At 50.4% G+C, this 24,034-nt stretch overlaps 1 long non-coding RNA gene across 1 annotated transcript; it reads right to left on the reverse strand.

Annotated features, from left to right (window-relative positions):
- Positions 1–19,356: 19,356 nt before the first annotated feature.
- Positions 19,357–21,500, reverse strand: LOC137448229 (uncharacterized). The gene is made up of 4 exons (XR_010989010.1): positions 21,322–21,500; positions 21,041–21,197; positions 19,516–19,677; positions 19,357–19,422 (listed from the first exon to the last, which is right to left on the reverse strand). It is a non-coding gene; the product is annotated as an uncharacterized lncRNA (long non-coding RNA).
- Between the last annotated feature and the right edge of the window lie 2,534 nt (positions 21,501–24,034).

Raw genomic sequence — 24,034 nt, forward strand, 5'->3', positions numbered from 1 at the left:
GTCACAGTCATGGATGACTTGTGTGATAGCATCCATGGAAATGTCTATGGATCTGTCACGAGCCCATTGGTATGTCGCATCTCTGCCTTGATGTCCTGACGAATCGTGAGCCCACCGAGCTAAGAATATCTCACCTCGGTGTTTCCAGTCGAGATCAAGATTAGAGTCCATGTCTACTTGAGAAACTCTTGCAGCTAGATCTGCCTGATGGTTGTGTTGCTGTTCCTCAGTAGCTTTGCTCTTAGGAATGTGAGCATCGATGTGTCTCACTTTCACTGGAATTCTCTCGATTCGATCAGCAATGTCCTGCCATAGGTCGGCTGCCCAAATGGGTTTTCCTTTTCTCTGCCAACCACTCTTCTTCCAGTTCTTTAGCCAAACCCATAGAGCATTGGCTACCATCCATGAGTCGGTGCAGAGATAAAGCTTTGGCCATCTCTCACGTTCAGCTACGTCGAGAGCTAGCTGGACAGCTTTTACCTCTGCGAACTGACTGGATTCTCCTTCTCCATCTTTCGCCTCTGCAACTCGGTGTGTTGGACTCCACACTGCAGACTTCCACCTTTGCTTGTTTCCGACAAGACGACAGGAACCGTCTGTGAACAAAGCATATTTCTTTTCGTCATCAGAGAGGTCATTGTAAGGAGGAGCTTCCTCAGCACGAGTTACTTTCTCCTCTGGAGGTTTAGCACAGTTGATACCTTCAGGCCAACTTGAGATCACCTCCACTAGACCAGGTCTTTCAAGATTTCCCATTCGAGCTCTCTGTGTTATCAGAGCCATCCACTTAGACCATGTTGAGTCTGTGGCATGATGTGGTGTGGAGCCTTTGCCTTTGAACATCCAATTCAAAAGTGGTAATCTGGGAGCTAAGAGAAGTTGTGATTCAGTTCCAATCACTTCAGAAGATGCTTTCACTCCTTCATAGGCAGCTAAAATTTCTTTCTCTGTTGGAGTATAGTTAGCCTCTGAACCTCTGTAACCTCGACTCCAGAAACCAAGAGGTCGTCCACGTGTCTCACCTGGAGCTTTTTGCCACAAGCACCAGGTTGGACCATTGTCACTTGCAGCCGTGTACAAAATGTTCTTAATGTCTGGACCATCTCGGACGGGTCCCAGACCCATTGCTTGAATCACCTCTTGCTTTATCTGGTCAAAGGCTGCTTGTTGTTCAGGTCCCCAGTGGAAATGGTTTCTCTTTCGAGTCACATCATACAGAGGTTTCACAATCTGACTGTATCCAGGAATGTGCAGTCTCCAAAATCCCACTATCCCTAAGAAACGTAGGGTCTCTTGCTTGTTTGTGGGACTTGCCATGGTGGAGACTCTATTTACCACATCCACTGGAATGTGTCGACGTCCATCCTGCCAGCGCTCTCCCAGAAACTGAATCTCTGTGGTAGGTCCTTTCACCTTGTCTCGCTTGATGGCAAAACCTGCATTCAGAAGAATGTCAATGATTTTGTTACCTTTCTCGAAGACTTCCTCAGCAGTTTTACCCCAGACGATGATATCATCGATGAACTGGATGTGTTCTGGAGCACCGCCTTTCTCCAGAGCATCGTGGATCACTGCATGACAGATGCTTGAGCTGTGGATCCAGCCCATTGGCAGCCTGTTGAAAGTGTACTGGATTCCTCTCCAGGTGAAAGCAAACTGAGGCCTGCATTCTTCTGCTATGGGAATAGAGAAAAATGCATTAGCAATGTCTATGGTAGCATACCATTTGGCCTCTTTGGATTCCAGCTCATACTGTAGCTCCATCATGTCTGGTACTGCTGCACTCATAGGTGGTGTCACTTCATTCAGGGCTCGGTAGTCTACCGTCAGACGCCAGTCTCCATTCTGCTTCCGCACAGGCCACACTGGACTGTTGAAAGGCGAATGAGTTTTGCTGACGACTTTCTGACTCTCCAACTGACGAATCAGATTCTGAATGGGCAACAAAGAGTCACGGTTGGTTCTGTATTGTCTGTGATGCACAGTCTGAGAAGCAACCGGCAATTTAATGTCCTGTATCTTATGTTGTCCCACAACTGCAGATTCATCAGAAAGTTCAGGTCTGGCAGACAGCTTCAATTTTTGTCCATCAATTTCTATAGAAGCTACTCCAAAAGCCCATTTGTAACCTCTAGGGTCTTTGAAACGCCCTTCTCTCAGAAAATCAATTCCCAAAATACAAGGTGCATCAGGTCCGGTCACAACTGTATGCTTCCTCCATTGTTTACCAGTTAAACTTATGTTAACCTCTACCTTACTTAACTCTTGAGATCCACCAGTGACTCCCAGAATAGTTATAGACTCTGATCCCTGATAATTTGATGGTATTATGGTGCACTGAGCTCCTGTGTCAACCAAGGCCCTGTACTTCTGAAATTGTGAAGTGCCAGGCCACTGGATGTACACATCCCAATAGATTCTATTATCTCTGTTATCCCTCTCCTCCCCCTGGCGGGAGGCAGGGCACCCCTAGTTATGGGGAACATGCGCACATGTGCATTGCACATAGTTTGCAGGGTTATAACTTTGCATGTTATAACTGGAGCCACTGTTGGAGCCATAAGAGTCGTTCTGGGGAACTGTGGAAGTAACAGCTACCCTTCTGGTATTGCTACCTTGGGTTCTGCCACTTTGCAATTCCCTCAGTCTCCTGAACAGATTAGAAGTTGGTTGGCCATCCCAGCGGTTCATGTTCTCACCAAACTGATCACGCAGAGTTATCCAAATAGTTCTACGTGATTGCCTTGGTGGTCTGTTTTGGAATGACCTGTTTTGGAATAACCTGTTTTGGAATGACCTCCTTGGAGGACGTGTATTCCTCACAGATGAAACTTGTATCCACCTGGAGGAAGAATTGAAATTATCCTTCTGTGCCAATTGGTATATGGAATCTTTCAGATCCTTCATGCAATTCTCAATTTTTCCAGACAGAGTTTCAATGGCTGAAACCAAAGAACCACGTGTCATGCTATCCTCCAATTGTCTCATTTGATCACTGAATTGGCCAACCGTAGGAGAAGCTCCACCATAACTTCTTGACACAATTCTGCTTGCCAGAATGTTTGTATAATTAGAAGGAGCAAGTTTGATGATCTTTTTAGCAAGACCAATACCCACAGGAATGTCATCAGGATTCAGAGTTTCATGTTCACCATAGAGTAGCTCTCTAACAGCAAATTCTCTCAAGCGCTTAATTCCCTCATCTATGGTAGTCCAGGGTTTAGGGTTCCATGGAAGGTCATCGCGGGAAGGGTATCTCAGGGCAACCGCCATTAAAAGGCGTATCCACAGATTAACCTTACCGAGAGCTTCGCCTAGATGTCTATCTATTCCATTGTCCCTTGAGAGAGTTCCTAACTGAGCTGCTGACTTGTCTCCAACTGTTAGAGCTGAAGCACCTGTATCATAACACCTACTAAGCCAAGCTAGAACTGGCTCCTTATCTGCCCTGGTGAAATCTTTACGGACATTTCGCAATTCCTCCCGTGGTGATGAACAGTCTGTAATATCATCTTGTTCCTCATCTCCCTGAATTCTTTGTCCATATAATCCTGCTGTCATTCTCCTAAGGATCTCTTTAAGCTGAGAACCACCTCTGCCAGCTGCCTTCCTAACTTCATCTCTATCCTGCTTTGATCTCACTAGGTTAGCTAGATCTTTAAAACAAACCTTCTCTTCCTCCTGAGCAGGATCTTTTAGAGTAGAGGGCCCCTCACCAGGATCAGTCTCCTCCTCTTCTTCTCCATCTTTGGCCTTTCCACCTCTAGTCTTTAAAGGAGCCACCTTAACTGGAGCTGTGTTTGAATTTACAGCCACCTTAATAGAAGCTGACAGGTCCTGAGATAAATCAGCTGATGGGGCAGTGACTTCCGGTCCCACCGAGGGAGTGGGCGGAAGTGATGTTGCTCCGTTAATGGCCGACGGAGAAGAAGAAGAAGGAGAAGGAGTAGGTGCCATGTTGATACCAGCCGATGCCCTTGGCTGCTTGCTAGAATCAGCAAAGTCATTTAGAGCTGCTTTACCAATTAACTTTTTAGCCTTCTTTTTAGCTGACACAGATTCTCCACAGTCCTCGTCACTAGATGACTCTGGGACTGATCGAGAGCCACGGCGTTTTCTTTTTGATCTAGTTTTAATAACAAAACAAGCTCTGGACACCTTTCTCTCCCGACACCAGGAATACAGAGAATACACATTAGTTATCACCAGCAGCAGAGTTATACACATGAAATAAATCACCTTTGGATCCCAGGCATCACCTAAAGTTACTCTTTCCTCCGGTGGAATCTTAAAACCCTTTATCTCAAGTGGGAGAGGGGTGGAGGTAACATTCCTGTATCTCACTGGCCATAGGAAATTAATACATTTTCCATACCATAATTTAACTCTATACATAACCCACATATAAATTGTCCGCACCAAATATTTGCCCAGGTAATCCAAAATCAAACCCAAACAATATCTGTAAACCAGAGCCCCAAAAATTGAAAAGAATAATCGCTCCACAAACCACAATACCTTCATGTTTGCTAATTCAGCTAGAAAACACTAAATCAATCAAGTAATAAATTAAACTAATTATCTGCCGCACGTTGGGTACGCCAATAAAAAAATGTAGTGGGTTTGGAAGGGTAAGGCCGAGAAGCCTCCTCCCTTCCCCCTTGTAAGGTAAAAGGGAAAAAAAAATTGAAGGGAAAGGAAAAAAAAACTCACAAGCTGAATTAGCAAAGCAGTGGAGCTATATTTGCAAAGCAATGTAAGGTATGCAGGGGAATGTTTACAAATTTACAATATCTACAATATATACAAAGATATACAACAGAGTAACACAGAAATGAGAGTAACCCCCCTCGGCAGAGAGGGGGTTCCCCACCTCCGCTCTCCCCTCTCTCCCCCCCCCTTCCCAGAGTGGGATAGAAAGAGAGAGAAAAGAGAGGAGAAAAAAAAATGTTAGAAGCAGTTTGTGTTAATTGGAAAGGAGTTAATACAGGCCTGGTATCTGGACTTCAAGGCCTAGGCCTTGGCAGAAAGCCCAGCACAGAGACAGAGAGCTGCTGCACCGTGGAAAGGCGGAAGCAAGACATAGAAAAGTCCTGGAAATGTCCAGTTCACTCCCTGTTCAGAAGGTGCTTCCTCCCACTCTTCCAATGAAATTAGTTTAGACTATTCCTTCCGTTTACCAACTTCCGTCCACCATATTCCCTTTCTTAAGGGGGCAGCGTCAACCGGCCACAACAATTAAAACACATGGAAAAACTTTTAAGAGTTAGTGGGGGGGTGTCCAGCAGCAGGGGGGGAGTGGGCTGCTGTTGCTATTGGCCAGGTGCCAGTGACTGCAGCTCCACGGGAGCAGGTGAGCTTAGTGGCCATGGTGGGGGAGGGGGGCTGGGGGGCGTAGATGTCAAAGAGCTTTGTTCTGGTGAAATGGCATTACTATTCTAACAGCTTTATAATGCTCTGCTAATTGATCTAAAGAATCTTTAATTAGTCCCTGTGTTGTAAGGGAAGATGTAACAATTTTGTTTACTTTTGTTGCTGCCCTGAACGATGCCATCCCTCCCTGCTCCCATGTCTTTTCATTCTACTTTTTTTTTCCCTCCAAGATGTAAGTAAATGACTCTGAGTATCAAGTTATCTTCTTTTGTTCTTTGATTACCCATACGTGCTCCTCAACAGGAGGCACCGACCCTCAGTTTCCCCTGTCGCTTACCTCTGTCCGGGGTGACCATTTGTTGTAGTATCGATGTTTTACTTCGAGCAGTGCTTTTTGGGCCAGATGTAAGCAGCTGAAGACATTTATTACATTATACAGCAAAGTTATATAGTCTAATCAGAAGGCACACTTGGCACATCTCAGTTGGGCATTTTCTACTGGCGTACGTGTAATTAAGGCATACAGTAGGTCGTAATAACAAAACTATTTTAACACGTCCAACCAAACTCTGCCCAGTTTCTCTCCTTCGGTTCCAAAGTGTTTACATTACTCTCAGAGTCAAAGGCAAAACATAGCTTTCTCTGACTCGAGCAAAGGCAAATCTTCCCCATAGTCTTCCAAAGCTATCCCAAAACACCTTCCCACATCATACTATTCTTCTACATCCACTTAAACAGGAGAGCTTCTGGAATGTAAAAGCAAATTCTAGGGAGAGCAAAACAGGGTTTCAAAGCATAAATATAACATGTATCACATAAAAACAGTAGACCTTCCTTTTTGTCTGTCATGGGAGGGGGGGTTGCCCTTCTTTGTTTCTTTGGGGTTTTTTTCTTTTTGTTTCTTAGTTTTCAATACAAATGGAAAAACCTTCAAAGAGGGCCGCACTCAGCTGCTCCCCACACACAGGGGCAAGAGAAGCCCCTAACTGGTCAGTGTTGCCACCCCTCTTAAGGGGATCGGTTGGCACCTAAGGTGCACCTGGGGGTATCAAAGGGGAATTTGGGGGCACATAGAGGGATGAGGAGGGCCTCTGGAGAGTCTCCCAAAGGATTAGTTGGATATTTAGGGTTATTTGGACCCCCGCCACAAAGGCCACTACTGCAAAGCTTTCCCCCCACCACCACAACTAACCCTAACCATCCGACTAAAATACCCACAGGAGACCTTCCATTGGTCCCCACATGCCTCTATATTCCCCTTGACTTCCCATTCAAATTAAGAAACTAAAAATAAAACCAGTGATGTTTCTTTTGTGTGTCTTGTGGGGTTTTTTAGTTTGCAAATAAGAGTAATTTCAAAGCCTTTTTGTCATCCACATTACTACTGTTCTGCAATCTCTCGATTAAGAGCACAGCTTTTTCTCTGCTGGAATACCTCAGACTAACATTTTTTTCATGGGTTTTCATCCCCTCTGAGAGCATTCAGGCAGCTTTTTTGGGCAGCATCCCCCACCCCTCACTCACCTGCTCCTCTCCTGCATCAGCACCCACCCCCATATGGTATCATGGAAGGAAAGAGACAGCTGAGGGGCTTTTTATCACCCTGACCCACGGACACCCTTCTGGGTAGGATTTGCACCTTCAGCACACAGCTGAGTTTTTGCTGCGCTTCCCTCCTCTGTGACAGCTGCTGCACAGGTCTGCATCTCCAAGCGTGTCACACCTTCTGGGATTTACTACCCCAAAATCACCTTGCAGTTGGTGCATTTCTTGCTGGCAATCAACCCATCTCTTCCATCTGTTGCTCTCATTGTTTTGTTTCAGCTTTCTGAGCCTGTGTCGGTACAAGTCCTTCTCAGGGCACCGCAAACAGAGACAGACAAAGCTTCCTTTTCTCCAATAGTTCCAGGAAGATTTCTGGCACTCCTAGGCAAACACCGACAGAGTGACGGCTGTGAGGTGACATCAGCCTGGCACTGGAGCTGGGCATTCTGAGCAGATGAGGAACCCTGGGCAACACCTACAGAGAAATCTTGGTTCCTCTGCAGAGAAGCACTGGCCTTAGAGACAAAGCTGTCTTTGATCTGGGCACCAGCTGCAGCCCAGAGTTCCAGGTATCTCTGGGTACAGTTGAGGCAGCAGCCGCCACCCCCACAGAGCCCCGCCAGCCGAACCCGGACACCCCCCGCCGGCCGCCACCTCCCCAAAGCCCCGCGCTGCCCCGCTGGCAGCCACCCCCAAAGCCCCGCGCAGCTCCAGCGGCTGCTATAGAGAAACCCCACAAAGCAGCAGAGACTAGCACTGACCTGGGACACAGAGGAGGAGCTCCGACCTCTACCAGCCACAACCCTGCACTGAGCCGTTTTAAAGCATCCGGCGCCATGTTGTTGAGGGCGGCGCTGCCACGCTGGGGGGGGGCGGTGCCTGCGTTGTCACCTCACGCTCAGCTTTCCATGAGTTTTATTCCCCGCCAAGGCAACATGTTGAGTTCTGAGCACCTGAGGAGCCCTGGGGAACACCTCTACAGAAATGTTCCTCCAAGAGCTGTCAGAAAAACGTTCGTTCCCCCAGCAGGCAGCTCTGGCTTCAGAGAAAAAGCCTTCTGTGATCATTCTGTTTAGCTCAGCACCAGCTGCAGCCGTCAGTATTACCAAACTACACAGTAATGGCCTCCTCCCGGTGCCCTCCCGGTCCCAACAGTTTCCTCCCACCAAAGGACTGGGAGAGAACTGGAAGCAACTGGGAAGAAACTGGGAGTGACTGGGAGGGCACGAGGTGGAATCTGGGAGGGAAGGAGGAGGAAACTGTCAGAGACTGAAAGAAAACTGGGAGGAAACTGGTAGAGACTGAGAGGTAGTGGAGGCTCAAGTGGGAGGCACTGGGGAGAACTGTGAGAGAGCTCCAAAGGAACTGGAAGGGACTGGGAACAACTGGGGAAAAAGACCCAAAGAGGATCCTAAATGGGCCCAAATGGCCCCAAAGTAAACAGAGCCCAAACTGGGGCGATCTGGACCAATGGAGCCAGTGGAAGCACTTCCCACCTAAACTGTACTGACCAAAGGGAGCGCGGCTCTGCTTTCCCACTCCGGGAAATCTGCCACGCTGCAAGATGAGAAGGAGACTGGGAGGGATTGAGAGGAACTGGGAAAGGACTAGGAGAGACTGGGAGGGGACTGGGAGTGACGGGGATGGGACTGGGAGGAGACTGGGAGAGGATTGGGAGGAATGGGGATGGGGATGGGGACAGGACTGAGAAGGGACTGGGAGAGACTTGGAAGGGACTGGAAGGAGATTGGGAAGGACCGGGAGGGACTGTGAGGAATTCCAAAGGGAATGGGAGGGAATGGGAAGGAAACGGGAGGAACTGGGATGGAAATTGGAAGGACTAGGGATGACTGAGAAGGACAGGGAAAGAACTGGGAGGGACTGAGATACCACTGGGACCCTCAGAAGTCTATGGCACCAGATGGGATCCATCCCAGGGCAGAGAGCTCTGGCAGATGAGCTCCTAGCCACTGTCCAACATTTGCCACCAGTCCTGCCCTAAAGGCTCGGGCCTTTGATCTAATCCTCAACAGCCACCAGTGACACCAGAATGGTGAGAAATGCCATTTCCCCAATAGATGGAGTCACCTGCTCAGACAGCAAAAAGCAGTCTCGGGGACAGGAGGCTCTTGGCAACAGCCAGCCTGCTCTTCTGACCCGAGTGCCACAGAAGGGTATAAGAGTAGATCACCTTGAAGGCCACCGCACGGACCGCAGAGGACATTCAGGTGCTCGTGCCTAACAGAAAAGATGTGTGAAAAGCAGGTGTTGCATCACTAACCTAATGTCCCTCTGTGACCAGGGGACCTTCATCCCAATCCCATCATGGGGTGGAAAAGATTTCCTGCTGGTCGCTGTAAGGCAGGACTTTAACGCTTTCCCTAGCAAGTTTCTCTGAAAAGAAAATGGGGAATGAGACTTGAAGGAGTAAGGAGGAGATGAAGAAGATGGACTGTAGCACAGGCCATCTCACCAGCTACAGACATTTTCCCCTGCCCATGTGCTCTGTGGACTAAGAAGAGTTCCCTTCTTTTGGCGTGAAAGCACTGGCTTCAATGAAAGAGCTGGCTCCTCCTGAAGGGCAAGTATGAATGGAGCTCTCAAAGTACCACACTTCAGAGCCTCCTACTTGCTAGCACTAAGACAACTGTTCATGTAGAACGACTGGCCACTCACTTCAACAAACCCCACAGAACTGGCTCCTATCAACTCTCCAGAAGACACTGCTGCACTAGCTTGGCTGCCTGACCGGCTCAGTTCAGGTGGCTTAGGATCTCACAGAGGGTACCACAATGTAGTGGTTTGAGCCTTAACTGAGAGTTAAAAGTTCAAATGGGGAAAAGGCTGAGAATCTCTTCCCCACTCCCCCCCCACCTCCTCCCTCCAAACAGGGAGAGGAGGGAAAAAAAAGGTAAGGAGCAAACCCACTAAGCAACAATCTGGAGTCAGCTTGGAAGTAGAGAGGCAAGTAATTTTTTTTTTTCCTTCAAAATATATATATATATATAGCAATAACAGGGAAAAAAGGTTCACAAGGGCAAGGAACAAAAATGGATGGGAGGGGGATAGAAAAAGAATAATACAAAACCAGTCTGTCTCTGAGAAGGCGCAGAGGCAGCAGGGAGAAGGATCAGGTCCGGCCACGTGGCTGAGGATCAGGGGAGCAGCTGCAGTAGCTCTCATCGAGCAGAGGCAGGAGCCAAAAAGGAGATCCAACAGCTATGAGGTCCTGCTTTTTTATACCCTTGCTGGGCAGGGAGGGGGAAGTGGAACAGACTCAGCTTTCCTAGGGGGAGACGCCCTTCAGGGAGTGTAAAGTACCCGCAAGCCCTCCACCCTGCTTTCTTCTTTTGTTTTCAGAAAAAGGTGTTAACCCACCACAATCCACCCCTCTGTTCCACTTCCTCTCTCCTGCCACAGCCCCTTTATGTGATTTTGACACATGGTATTTGAATCCTTGGTGCAAGTCTCTTGCTATCCCGGCTTGCTCTCTCCCAGGGCAGTCTCTCTCTCTGCTGATGGTCACTGTAGGTGGTGCTTGAACTGGGCAGGCATGTGGAGAAGAATCAGGAATCAGTCTGTCTTTGAAAGGGAAAGGAAAAAGTCAGGAACAGTCTGTTGCTGTATGGACATAGGGAACAGTCCGTTGCTGTAGGGACATCAGGAACGGGTACAGGTGAGATGATGCTCTTTGGGTTGGTGTGCAGTGGGTACGTTGGGTCCTGGATGCTGGGCTGGTGTTAAACTAGGATGGAGAAACTTAGAACAACTTATAACTATTCACATAATTACATTGATGAGTGTTGCCTCCTCTGAGTTCATCCTCTCTCAGCCAGAGTCACGTTCTGCTGTGGGATACACTGAATGTCCCCAGTTTCTAACATAACCCAGTACGTGTGACCAGGCCCCTCAGCCGAGACCACCCCTCGGGTTGGTTTGCCCCCACCAGCAGCAGGGAAAACCCACACTGACTTCCCCAGCAGGTTCTTCTCAGCAATCACAGGAACTCCATCTCCATCCACTGTTTGCAGCAGGTCGGACTGGGCAGGACCAGCTTGGTTCACAGATCCTCTGCTGTTCACTAACCAAGTGGCTTGAGCTAGGTGCTTTTCCCAGTTCCTGAAGATTCCACCCCCCATGGCTTTTAGGGTGGTCTTTAGCAAGCCATTGTAGCGCTCGACCTTCCCTGCAGCTGGTGCATGGTATGGGATGTGGTAAATCCACTCAATCCCATGTTCCTTTGCCCAGTCCCTTATGAGATGGTTCCTGAAGTGGGTTCCATTGTCTGATTCAATCCTCCCGGGGGTGCCGTGTCTCCACAGGATATGTCTCTCTAGGCCCAGGATGGTGTTGCGAGCAGTGGCATGAGGAACTGGATAGGTCTCCAGCCACCCTGTACTTGCCTCCACCATGGTCAGTACGTACTGCTTGCCACTGTGAGACCGAGGAAGGGTGATGTAGTCGATCTGCCAGGCCTCTCCATATTTATATTTCGACCATCTCCCCCCATACCACAGAGGCTTCATGCGCTTGGCCTGCTTGATGGCAGCACAGATGTCACACTCATGGATGACCTGTGAGATGGCCTCCATAGAGATGTCCACAGCTCTGTCCCGAGCCCACCGGTATGTGGCATCTCTCCCTTGGTGGCCAGAAGTGTCATGGGCCCAGCGAGCTAAGAACAGCTCACCCTTGTGTTCCCAGTCCAAGTCTATTTGGGAGATCTTAGCAGCCAGGTCTGCTTGGTGGTTGTGCTTGTGCTCCTCTGTGGCTCTGCTCTTGGGGATGTGTGCATCGATGTGCCGTACCGTGGTTGGCAGCCTGTCCAGGCGGGCGGCGATGTCTTGCCACAGGTCAGCGGCCCAAACAGGCTTCCCTTTTCTCTGCCACCCGTTCCTCCTCCATTCCTTCAGCCACCCCCACAAAGCGTTGGCTACCATCCAGGAGTCAGTGTAGAGGTACAGCACTGGCCAGTTCTCTCGTTCTGCTATATCCAGGGCCAGCTGGACAGCTTTTACCTCTGCATACTGACTGGATTCACCTTCTCCATCCCTTGCTTCTGCCACTTGCCTTGTTGGGCTCCAGACAGCTGCCTTCCATCTCCGCTTGCTTCCTACAAGCCGGCAGGACCCATCTGTGAATAGAGCATAGCCCTTCTCGTTGTCAGGGAGATCGTTATATGGGGGAGCCTCCTCAGCACGGGTCACTGTCTGCTCTGGTGGCATTCCAAAGTCAGCACCCTCTGGCCAGTTGGTGATCACTTCCACTATGCCAGGGTGTTCGAAGTTCCCCATCCGAGCTCGCTGAGTTATCAGGGCCATCCACTTACTCCAGGTAGCATCTGTGGCATGATGTGGGCTTGAGCCTCTCCCTTTGAACATCCAGGTCAGGACTGGAAGTCTCGGAGCTAGAAATAGAGGTGACTCAGTCCCAATTACCTCAGAGGCAGCCCGGACGCCCTCATAGGCAGCTAGGATTTCCTTCTCTGTCGCGGTGTAGTTGGCCTCAGAGCCTTTGTACCCCTTACTCCAGAAACCTAGGGGCCTGCCCCTGGTTTCACCAGGAGCCTTCTGCCACAAGCTCCATGTAGGACCATTCTCACCAGCCGCAGTGTACAGCACATTCTTGATATCTGGCCCAGTTCGAACAGGTCCCAGAGCCATAGCATGGACCACCTCTCGTTTGATCTGGTCAAACGCCACCTGCTGCTCAGGTCCCCACACAAAATCATTTTTCTTCCTTGTTACATGGAAGAGAGGCTTCACAATTTGACTGTACCCGGGAATGTGCATTTTCCAGAAGCCCACAAGCCCCAAAAATGACTGTGTCTCTTTCTTGTTCGTGGGCTGCACCATAGTGGCTACCCTCTTCACCACCTCCTGAGGGATGTGGCGACGGCCATCCTGCCATTGAACACCCAGGAACTGGATCTCCCTGGCAGGCCCTTTCACCTTGCTTCTCTTGATGGCAAAGCCAGCCTCCAGCAGGATGTCAATTATCCTCTTACCCTTCTGGTAAACTTCCTCTGCTGTCTCACCCCATACAATGATGTCATCAATGAACTGCAGATGCTCAGGAGCTCCACCTTTCTCCAAGGCAGTCTGGATCACCTCATGGCAGATGGTTGAGCTATGGACCCAGCCCTGAGGTAACCGATTCCATTGATACTGTGCTCCCCTCCAGGTGAAAGCAAACTGTGGCCGGCATTCTTCTGCAATGGGAATGGAGAAAAAGGCATTAGCAATGTCAATTGTGGCATACCACTTGGCCGCCTTCGATTCCAGCTCGTACTGGAGCTCCAGCATGTCCGGCACGGCAGCGCTGATCGGAGGAGTCACTTCATTCAGGCCACGGTAGTCCACAGTCAGTCTCCATTCCCCATTTGCCTTCCGCACTGGCCATATCGGGCTGTTGAAGGGGGAGTGAGCCTTGCTGTTCACGCTATGGCTCTCCAGTCGTCGAATCAGTTGGTGTATGGGGTGCAGAGAGTGTCTGTTGGTCCTGTATTGCCTGCGATGTACTATGCGAGAGGCAATAGGTAACTTCAAATCCTGCACCTTATGGCTGCCCACTATGGAGGGGTCATCTGAAAGCTCGGGCATGGTGGACAGCTGTTCTTTGCCTGCAGTCTCCACAGCTGCCACCCCAAACGCCCACTTGTGCCCCCTAGGGTCCTTGAAGCATCCCTCCCGCAGAAAGTCAATGCCAAGAATGCAAGGTGCATCTGGACCAGTCACTATGTCGTGCTTTCCCCATTCATTCCCGGTCAGGCTTATCTCAGCTTGCAGTACAGTCAAGTCTTGTGAGCCTCCTGTGACTCCTTGAATGCTTATGGACTCAGCCCCTTTGTACCCCGATGGTATCAGGGTGCATTGGGCCCCTGTGTCCACCAGAGCTCGGTACTTCAGGGCTTCTGAAGTGCCAGGCCATTTCACGTACACATCCCAGTATACTCTGTTATCCCTGGCCTCCACCTGGCTGGAGGTAGGGCACCTCTAATGCTGGCGGCAATGTCCACACTTGTCACATGGTCCTGTGTTACTAGGGGAAGGGTCTCTTGAGCGAGAGCGACCACTCCAGGAAACTGGGGCAGCTCTTCTCCTAGATGAGTTATCCCCGTGGTGCCCACCTTGCAGTTCCCGCACCCTGTTCCAGAGGGCAGAGGTGGGTTGGCCATGCCAGGTGTCCATGTCCTCTCCATGGTCACAGAGGAACCTCCACAGAGACCCCCTTGACATTCCCCGATTGGCTTGGGGTGATCTCCTAGGGGAAGGTCGCCTGTTCCTGATTGCTGAAACCTGGACCCATTCTGAAGGAGAAGGGGAAAAGGAGGCATCGCTCCCCTTTTTCAGTTCAGACATGGAGGTCTTGATCTCTTTGACAATGTCTTTAGCCATAGTTTCTATGGCTGAGATCAGGAGTTTCTGATTTACGCTGTCCTCATGTTCCCTTAAATCATTGGCAAACTCACAGACAGTTTTAGGACTTCCATCCTGTCCAGTCAAGAGTATCCCTCCTAATGTGTGAGCATATTTCTGAGGAGCACTCTGGGTGAGTTTCTTTACGAAGGGCCGTCTCATGGGCACCTCATCTGGGTCCGAAGGGAGCTGGCCATCTCCATAAATTATTTCCATCACGGCCATCTGCCTCAGATACCGAATGCCCTGTTCCATAGTTGTCCATCTAACTGGGGCCCAGGGCAGGTCATCTCTTGAGCGGTACCGGCTCTTGATGGCGTTCAGAATCCGGGCCCAGAGAGTGTGTATTCCATCAAGTTTGGCTAACTCTTTGTCCAGACCAGCATCACGAGTCAGGGAGCCTAAAAGCTTTGTCTCCCTCTTATCCAGGTCCACTGTGTCCACCCCCTTGTCCCAGCATCTCAGGGCCCAGCTTAGTATTGGCTCACCCTCTTTCCTGGCGTAGTCCAGACGAGTTTGCCTTAGTTCCTTTCTGGGCAGCGATGTAACAGTTATTTCCTGGTCTGAATCATCTTCATCCACCGCTGGATTCTGTGAGGTGCTGGGGCCTGCTGAGATTCCTTCCTCACCATCCGTGCTTGGCGATGATTTTTGATTTCTTTTCCTGTGTGTGGTGACCGGTGCTAGAGAGACTGCATTGGCAGGAGCATCAGGGGTCAACTGTGGGACTGCTGGTGGTGGGGCAAACCCTTGTGCCTGGGGCTCAGGCTGAGAGCTGGCACAGTCATTACAACCCGACCCCTCCCTCTTTGTGTCTACAGAGTGCTTACAATGCCCACAGCAGACACGCCCCCAGTCATTAAAGAGCACAAAGGAGTGTGTTATCACCCTCCAAACAGCTCTTAATGGGTTAGCTAGTCCTCCACCCAACACGGTCCCAGCAAATGCCACTATAAGGATTACATTTAGGCATATGGAGCATATTGCAACGTAGAGCAATTTTCCATCACAGGCACTTTTATCTACACCATTGGTTTCATAACTTGCTTCAGGAAAGTTTCCTATGTTAGAAAAGTTACCACTGACAGTGAAATTCAATGGATTCAAGAGATACATGCCTAACTTAATTGGTAAAGTTTTTATCCACTTGATCAGCATCTCTATCATTAACCACACCACGTGGTAAGTTATTAATTTGTAGATGTGGGTCCAAAAGATCCAGCCAAAAGCCCATGAAAAGGCTTGGACCATCAGGTTCTTTAAAATTGCCATTTCTACTTCAAGCTCCTTTTTCAGAAAAAAAGTATTGCTTTCCCAATACAAGATCAATTTCCAAGCCCCACGTTGGAGGCGCCAAAAATTGTAGTGGTTTGAGCCTTAACTGAGAGTTAAAAGCTCAAATGGGGAAAAGGCTGAGAATCTCTTCCCCACTTCCCCCCCACCTCCTCCCTCCAAACAGGGAGAGGAGGGAAAAAAAAAAGGTAAGGAGCAAACCCACTAAGCAACAATCTGGAGTCAGCTTGGAAGTAGAGAGGCAAGTAATTTTTTTTTCCTTATATATATATATATAGCAATAACAGGGGAAAAAGGGTTCACAAGGGCAAGGAACAAAAATGGATGGGAGGGGGATAGAAAAAGAATAATACAAAACCAGTCTGTCTCTGAGGAGGCGCAGAGGCAGCAGGGAGAAGGATCAGGTCCGGCCACGTGGCTGAGGATCAGGAGAGCAGCTGCAGTAGCTCTCATCCAGCAGAGGCAGGAGCCAAAAAGGAGATCCAACAGCTATGAGGTCCTGCTTTTTTATACCCTTGCTGGGCAGGGAGGGGGAAGTGGAACAGACTCAGCTTTCCTAGGGGGGAGACGCCCTTCAGGGAGTGTAAAGTACCCGCAAGCCCTCCACCCTGCTTTCTTCTTTTGTTTTCAGAAAAAGGTGTTAACCCACCACAACCACAAACAGAGACAGACAAAGCTTCCTTTTCTCCAATAGTTCCAGGAAGATTTCTGGCACTCCTAGGCAAACACCGACAGAGTGACGGCTGTGAGGTGACATCAGCCTGGCACTGGAGCTGGGCATTCTGAGCAGATGAGGAACCCTGGGCAACACCTGCAGAGAAATCTTGGTTCCTCTGCAGAGAAGCACTGGCCTTAGAGACAAAGCTGTCTTTGATCTGGGCACCAGCTGCAGCCCAGAGTTCCAGGTATCTCTGGGTACAGTTGAGGCAGCAGCCGCCACCCCCACAGAGCCCCGCCAGCCGAACCCGGACACCCCCCGCCGGCCGCCACCTCCCCAAAGCCCCGCGCTGCCCCGCTGGCAGCCACCCCCAAAGCCCCGCGCAGCTCCAGCGGCTGCTATAGAGAAACCCCACAAAGCAGCAGAGACTAGCACTGACCTGGGACACAGAGGAGGAGCTCCGACCTCTACCCTGCACTGAGCCGTTTTAAAGCATCCGGCGCCATGTTGTTGAGGGCGGCGCTGCCACGCTGGGGGGGGCGGTGCCTGCGTTGTCACCTCACGCTCAGCTTTCCATGAGTTTTATTCCCCGCCAAGGCAACATGTTGAGTTCTGAGCACCTGAGGAGCCCTGGGGAACACCTCTACAGAAATGTTCCTCCAAGAGCTGTCAGAAAAACGTTCGTTCCCCCAGCAGGCAGCTCTGGCTTCAGAGAAAAAGCCTTCTGTGATCATTCTGTTTAGCTCAGCACCAGCTGCAGCCGTCAGTATTACCAAACTACACAGTAATGGCCTCCTCCCGGTGCCCTCCCGGTCCCAACAGTTTCCTCCCACCAAAGGACTGGGAGAGAACTGGAAGCAACTGGGAAGAAACTGGGAGGGACTGGGAGGGCACGAGGTGGAATCTGGGAGGGAAGGAGGAGGAAACTGTCAGAGACTGAAAGAAAACTAGGAGGAAACTGGTAGAGACTAAGAGGTAGTGGAGGCTCAAGTGGGAGGCACTGGGGAGAACTGTGAGAGAGCTCCGAGGGAACTGGAAGGGACTGGGAACAACTGGGGAAAAAGTCCCAAAGAGGATCCTAAATGGGCCCAAATGGCCCCAAAGTAAACAGAGCCCAAACTGGGGCGATCTGGACCAATGGAGCCAGTGGAAGCACTTCCCACCTAAACTGTACTGACCAAAGGGAGCGCGGCTCTGCTTTCCCACTCCGGGAAATCTGCCACGCTGCAAGATGAGAAGGAGACTGGGAGGGATTGAGAGGAACTGGGAAAGGACTAGGAGAGACTGGGAGGGGACTGGGAGTGACGGGGATGGGACTGGGAGGAGACTGGGAGAGGATTGGGAGGAATGGGAATGGGGATGGGGACAGGACTGAGAAGGGACTGGGAGAGACTTGGAAGGGACTGGAAGGAGATTGGGAAGGACCGGGAGGGACTGTGAGGAATTCCAAAGGGAATGGGAGGGAATGGGAAGGAAACGGGAGGAACTGGGATGGAAATTGGAAGGACTAAGGGTGACTGAGAAGGACTGGGAAAGAACTGGGAGGGACTGAGATACCACTGGGACCCTCAGAAGTCTATGGCACCAGATGGGATCCATCCCAGGGCAGAGAGCTCTGGCAGATGAGCACCTAGCCACTGTCCAACATTTGCCACCAGTCCTGCCCTAAAGGCTCGGGCCTTTGATCTAATCCTCAACAGCCACCAGTGACACCAGAATGGTGAGAAATGCCATTTCCCCAATAGATGGAGTCACCTGCTCAGACAGCAAAAAGCAGTCTCGGGGACAGGAGGCTCTTGGCAACAGCCAGCCTGCTCTTCTGACCCGAGTGCCACAGAAGGGTATAAGAGTAGATCACCTTGAAGGCCACCGCACGGACCGCAGAGGACATTCAGGTGCTCGTGCCTAACAGAAAAGATGTGTGAAAAGCAGGTGTTGCATCACTAACCTAATGTCCCTCTGTGACCAGGGGACCTTCATCCCAATCCCATCATGGGGTGGAAAAGATTTCCTGCTGGTCGCTGTAAGGCAGGACTTTAACGCTTTCCCTAGCAAGTTTCTCTGAAAAGAAAATGGGGAATGAGACTTGAAGGAGTAAGGAGGAGATGAAGAAGATGGACTGTAGCACAGGCCATCTCACCAGCTACAGACATTTTCCCCTGCCCATGTGCTCTGTGGACTAAGAAGAGTTCCCTTCTTTTGGCGTGAAAGCACTGGCTTCAATGAAAGAGCTGGCTCCTCCTGAAGGGCAAGTATGAATGGAGCTCTCAAAGTACCACACTTCAGAGCCTCCTACTTGCTAGCACTAAGACAACTGTTCATGTAGAACGACTGGCCACTCACTTCAACAAACCCCACAGAACTGGCTCCTATCAACTCTCCAGAAGACACTGCTTGGCAACATACTATTGGATGCTCTCTAAAAGGTTACATCATTGTTTTCACAACTCGGTGGAATTCTTCTATCCGGTCTAATTGCTCTCTTCCCCAGATCTCGCCTCCTCCTTATCTTGCTTGCCTCCCATCTCAGAGGCAGCTGGACTTCAGCATACCAAGCAATCAGCACTTTCTCACATCTCTTACTCCGCCACTATATTATCACAGAGAATTCTTCAAGGCCTGAATTGCACAGGCGTTCCTGGGACCCAAGGCCCCTCTTGCTCAAAACAATCCTCAACAACTGAGGGGACTGCAATCTTTGCAGCTTCAACTTTCCTTCTCTGCTACTTCTTTTTTCAGATGGATTTTTTTTCAAAGGGACTGCTGGACAGCAGAACAGGATGGATGGCTGGGCCCCAAGAGCAGTGGGGAACAGAGTTAAACCCAGCTGGTGGCTGGCCCGGCAGAAGTGGTGTTCCCCAGCACACAGAGGTGAGAGAGTGTCCCCAGAGAAGGGCCACAAAGCTGGTGAAGGGTCTGGATAACAAGTCTTATGAGGAGTGGCTGAAGGAACTGGGACTGTTTAATCTGCAGAAGAGGAAGCTGCGGGAATTAAGGTGTGGTCTGGCTTCAGCTCTCAACTAGTTCCACGTTGAACAAGAACAGCTTGTACTCACAGAAGGCACTGACTGCTTGGGTTCAAGGTTCCTGTAGAGCTCAGGCTATCTCTCTTCTTTAGTGAGGTCATTCTCTCACCTAGGCAGAGAGAAGAAAATGCAGCTATAAAATTAGACCGCTGGAATCGTGAGACTCGTTCTGTGTGCGACTCCAGGAGAATCCAAACCTAACCTTGGAGCTGCCCTTAAGAGCTCCTCTTTGGAAAACTCTCGCTGCCGGGCCCCACAAACCCCACACCCTCTGTCAGCAAACCGGATGTACGAGCTGAAGAGTGTCAACAGAAACTGTACGTGGACAGCTCAGGAAAATCCTGCCAGTCCCAGCACACCAGACCTGGAATGATCAAAGAAAGTCTGTTAACAACTGTCTGTGTGTCTGCTCATAGCTTGAGGAGTAACAGAGCAGGAACAATTCTCAAAAGGTTTTCACTGCATTCCTAGGGCACTTGAAGGATTGCCCTGGCTGTAGTTAATACCTAGAAATTCCTATCAAAATCTTTGCAGCACAGCAAGGAAACTAAAACAACCAACAAAGCACAGACTGCTTTATATTATCAAGCAGGAACTTGAAATCCTACTGGAATTGTGGGGTTTTTATGACAAATTGTGATGAATATACTGGTGATCTATGTTTAAAATTATAAGACTTAGAGTGCCCTGGGATTAAGGGTCAGGATCTTGTGAGGCCTGTTTTGAGAGCAAAGGGAAAGAAACATATCTTGCAGACTTGCAAGGATACTGTCTGGTTAGTTGGAGACATCACGGCTGAGGCGGAGCTTATCTTAAAGATAAACATTCAGACCTAGGAATTTGTTTTCTTCAGATAAGAAGCCTGCAAAATTGTGCACGTGAGAAAATGGATACATTGACCCTTACCACCCGAATGTGGGGAGAAGGGATTTGATCGCCTACTCTAAGACTCATTATCACATGCCTGCCTTCTGTTTAGCATAAGTTTGCTTATGTAGATGATGTAACTATAGAAGATGAAGAAAACTATTGTAAGGCTGCTGTGGAGGTGGAGTTTTGTCCCCTCTCAAGCCCAGCGCGCTGCTTTGCTTGCCTTTTATTGCACTTTATTCCCTTTTTATGATCTTTTAGTGCCAATAAAACTGTTACCAAAAACTTTTACCTGGAGTCATCTATAACGCAAATTATTCCTGTTCTTTTTTCCTTCTTTTGGTGTCGTACCACCTAGTACACATTCACCACCTAACCGAGCGTCACAGTTGTGATTCAAAGCCAAGCAAGACAAAGTGTATCGAGGGAAAGAAAAGAGAGAGAAAGCTAAAGAGTTCTCCTCCTCTTCACTTTTCCCCTTGAGAGATCCAACACTACAGGAAGGCAGGCCTGAATTTCATGAGCTCTGGGATTCAGATGAGCTCGGGAAATCATTTGGTTTGCACTTCACGGCTGTACACACACAGCTGTGTTCAGCTGTAGAACAACCTCCTTGCAACATGAAATACAGGCTTCCGAAACTGGAGCGTCTGTCCCACTGAGACTTCCACGACCCTGTGTCCAAACCCTACTGACATGTCAATTCAATTGTTCACAGCTTTTACCACAGGTCACTCTTAGCACCTGAGTTTCTGAGCCTAGATGAGACATCCTGCTGTCTGGCTCTGAGCTCAGGAGAACATGCCAAGCTGCTGGCTACCTGCAGACATCACATTGCTAGGACTGAATTGGCTCACCTTTATCTTTCCAACAGGCAGCGCCTCTCTGAATGCTGGATTCACATGAGTGTGCCTAAGGCAGATGACACAAGCAGGCTCTGTGGCCGGCACAGCCCTGAGGGCACTCGCCAGCTAGCAAACAAGCATCACACAGCAGGATGTGGGGGGAAGACAACTGGAAGGGGGAAAGTGAGAAAACTCAGGGGTAGGAATAATAGTAATACCAATAATAAGAGCAATAATAACAATAGCAGAAGTCCTAAGGAGGATAAGGAATGGAAATTAAGGCTATTGCTCACCATCAGCTGAGTGAGGTCAATCCAGTCCTGGAGAGTAGTCCACCGGCCAACCTGCCCTCCAGTCTTCTGGCTGAGCATGTGACATAGCCTTGCTAAATTAGAAAATCCTTGCTGAATATGCAATGCGCTCAGTGGGAATTAAAACGTCCCTGCATTATCAACGCTGTTTGCAGCACAAACCCAAACCCAAACCCACCCCGAGACACCCCCAGCTCCCACGGGAGCCTGCAGAGACCTCCCAAAGGGTCCGTCGGAGGTGCCCAGCTGCCTCTCCACGACCCTTGATCCTTTCAGATGGCCCCACCAGAACTTTACATATCCCCAGACCCTTTTAGGTGCCCCCAGACCTCCTCCGTCACCCCCAAAAGCCCTGCCGATGGCCCCAGACCACCTTCAGACGCCAGAAGGAACACACCTGGGAGTCCCGGGCCGGCAGCGACACCGGAAACCGCACTGCAAGCTCCCTGAATGCGCCAGGACCCCTTGCCCCGCCAAAGGACGGCGGTTCGCAGGCACCCTGGGGCACAGAACGGCATCATGCGCCGAATCAGGGCTCTCCGCGACCGGTCCGGCTCCAAAGCTGCTCTGCACGGCGCCCGCCCCCCCGGCCAGAAAAGCGGGGCGCAGCCCGCGAGGAGGGCGCGTGCGCGGGACCGGACCCGCTGCGGCGCAGGCGTCGTATCCATAGCGACGACCAGGACGCTGCACCTCTGGCGCGAGCAGAGCCGGGCTAGGGCGCAGGCGCCGTATCCATAGCGACCACCGGGACGCTGCCCCCCTGGCATGAGCAGAGCCGGGCTAGGGCGTAGGCGCTGGATCCATAGCGACGCTCGAGTCAAGCTCTCCGCTCTCCGCTCTTCCCCTAAGAATTTTCGAGCATTCAGCGCAGTTAGGCTGCAGAAATTAGCTCCCCCGGGGCAGCACACGCCGCGGCACGGCAGCACTGGCCTTAGAGACAAAGCTGTCTTTGATCTGGGTACCAGCTGCAGCTCTCAGCAGTGCCTAGCTGCAGAGCAATGGCCTGCACCTTCATCCTGATCCAGGTGGAGAGAGAACTGCCAGGAACACAGCTTCTCTGCTACGGTTGCAGCATCCCCAGGGGCCGAGCGCAGCCTTGCTGTTAGTGAGGAACACAGCCCCTGTGAGAAGCTTCTGGGGTCAGGGGACAAACAAGGGGTTTTCCACACTGGAAACAAGGGAAGTCTCTTTGCCACCCCCTTTGCCACCACCCCTAACCCTAACCCCCTAACCCCAACCCCCTAACCCTACGTCTGCCGGCCCCTGCACCCTCACCCTGGTGCTGTCCACGACGCAAACCCTAAACCCCCTGACCACCACACTATCGTTAACCCCGACCCCAAACGCAATCCTCACCCGGACCCTAAGTTGCCCATCCGCCCCTTTGCCCATCCGCCCCTTCCCCTAATCTCCGCCTGAATAATCTCTCCTCCCTACCTCCGTACTCACAAATGCTATTACTGGGCATTTAGAAAGCTTTAGCTAGCACCCCTGTCCTTCTCCTCACTTACCTGCAAAGGCTTCTAGCATGTAAAAACAAATTGCACATACTACAACACACAGTTTAGAAATATGCCATGTTCTTCCCTTAGGCAGGGGACCTTCCTTCATTTGTTTTCAGAAGGATGTTGCTACTTCCTTGCCCTGCTTTTGTTTCTTAGTTTATTAGTACTAGAAACCATATACGCATCCTACACCAAACCACAATGAAGTGCAACAAGGACTAATGCTGCAGATTCCGTGACTGGCCGTGCTCCCATTAACACCTTTCGCTTTGTCCGTCTCTGGCCACGCTCCTTGCGAAGACGTGGAACCGCAGATCGGGACTCCCGCTCGCTTCGTAGCTATTTTCTACGTCTCAGTCGTGCCCGCTCTCACTCGCACGCTCAAAGCATCAACAGAGTGTCAAACATAGGAGGAACCTCCCCTGCCTCCACACAAGCCATCCTACAATTCATTACGTCCCTAAGGGACACAGGGTTTAGGACCAACACAGTCAGTTTACAAGGTTCAGTGGCAACACTGTCAGTTCACAGGGTTCAACAGCAACACCATGAGTTTACAGGTTTCAGCAGCAACACAGACCGTTTACAGAGTTCAGCGGCGACACTTTCACTTTACAGAGTTCAGCGGCGACACTTTCAGTTTACAGAGTTCAGCGGCGACACTGTCAGTTTACAGAGTTCAGCGGCGACACTGTCAGTTTACAGAGGTCAGCGGCGACACTGTCAGTTTACAGAGGTCAGCGGCGACACTGTCAGTTTACAGAGGTCAGCGGCGACACTGTCAGTTTACAGAGGTCAGCGGCGACACTGTCAGTTTACAGAGTTCAGCGGCGACACTGTCAGTTTACAGAGTTCAGCGGCGACACTGTCAGTTTACAGAGTTCAGCGGCGACACTGTCAGTTTACAGAGTTCAGCGGCGACACTGTCAGTTTACAGAGTTCAGCGGCGACACTGTCAGTTTACAGAGTTCAGCGGCGACACTGTCAGTTTACAGAGTTCAACCGCCACACAGTCAGTTTACAGAGTTCAACCGCCACACAGTCCACTTACAGAGTTTGGCGGCAACACAGTCCGCTTACAGAGTTCAACAGCAACACTGTCCGCTCACAGAGTTCGGCAGCAACACTTTCAGCTTACAGAGTTCAGCGGCAACACAGTAGACTTACAGAGTTCGACGGCAGCACAGTCC

Source organism: Melanerpes formicivorus, unplaced genomic scaffold, assembly GCF_026170545.1.
Source record: "Melanerpes formicivorus ecotype bairdi unplaced genomic scaffold, bMelFor1.0.p_v2 SCAF_23, whole genome shotgun sequence".
Classification (NCBI taxonomy): Eukaryota; Metazoa; Chordata; class Aves; order Piciformes; family Picidae; genus Melanerpes; species Melanerpes formicivorus.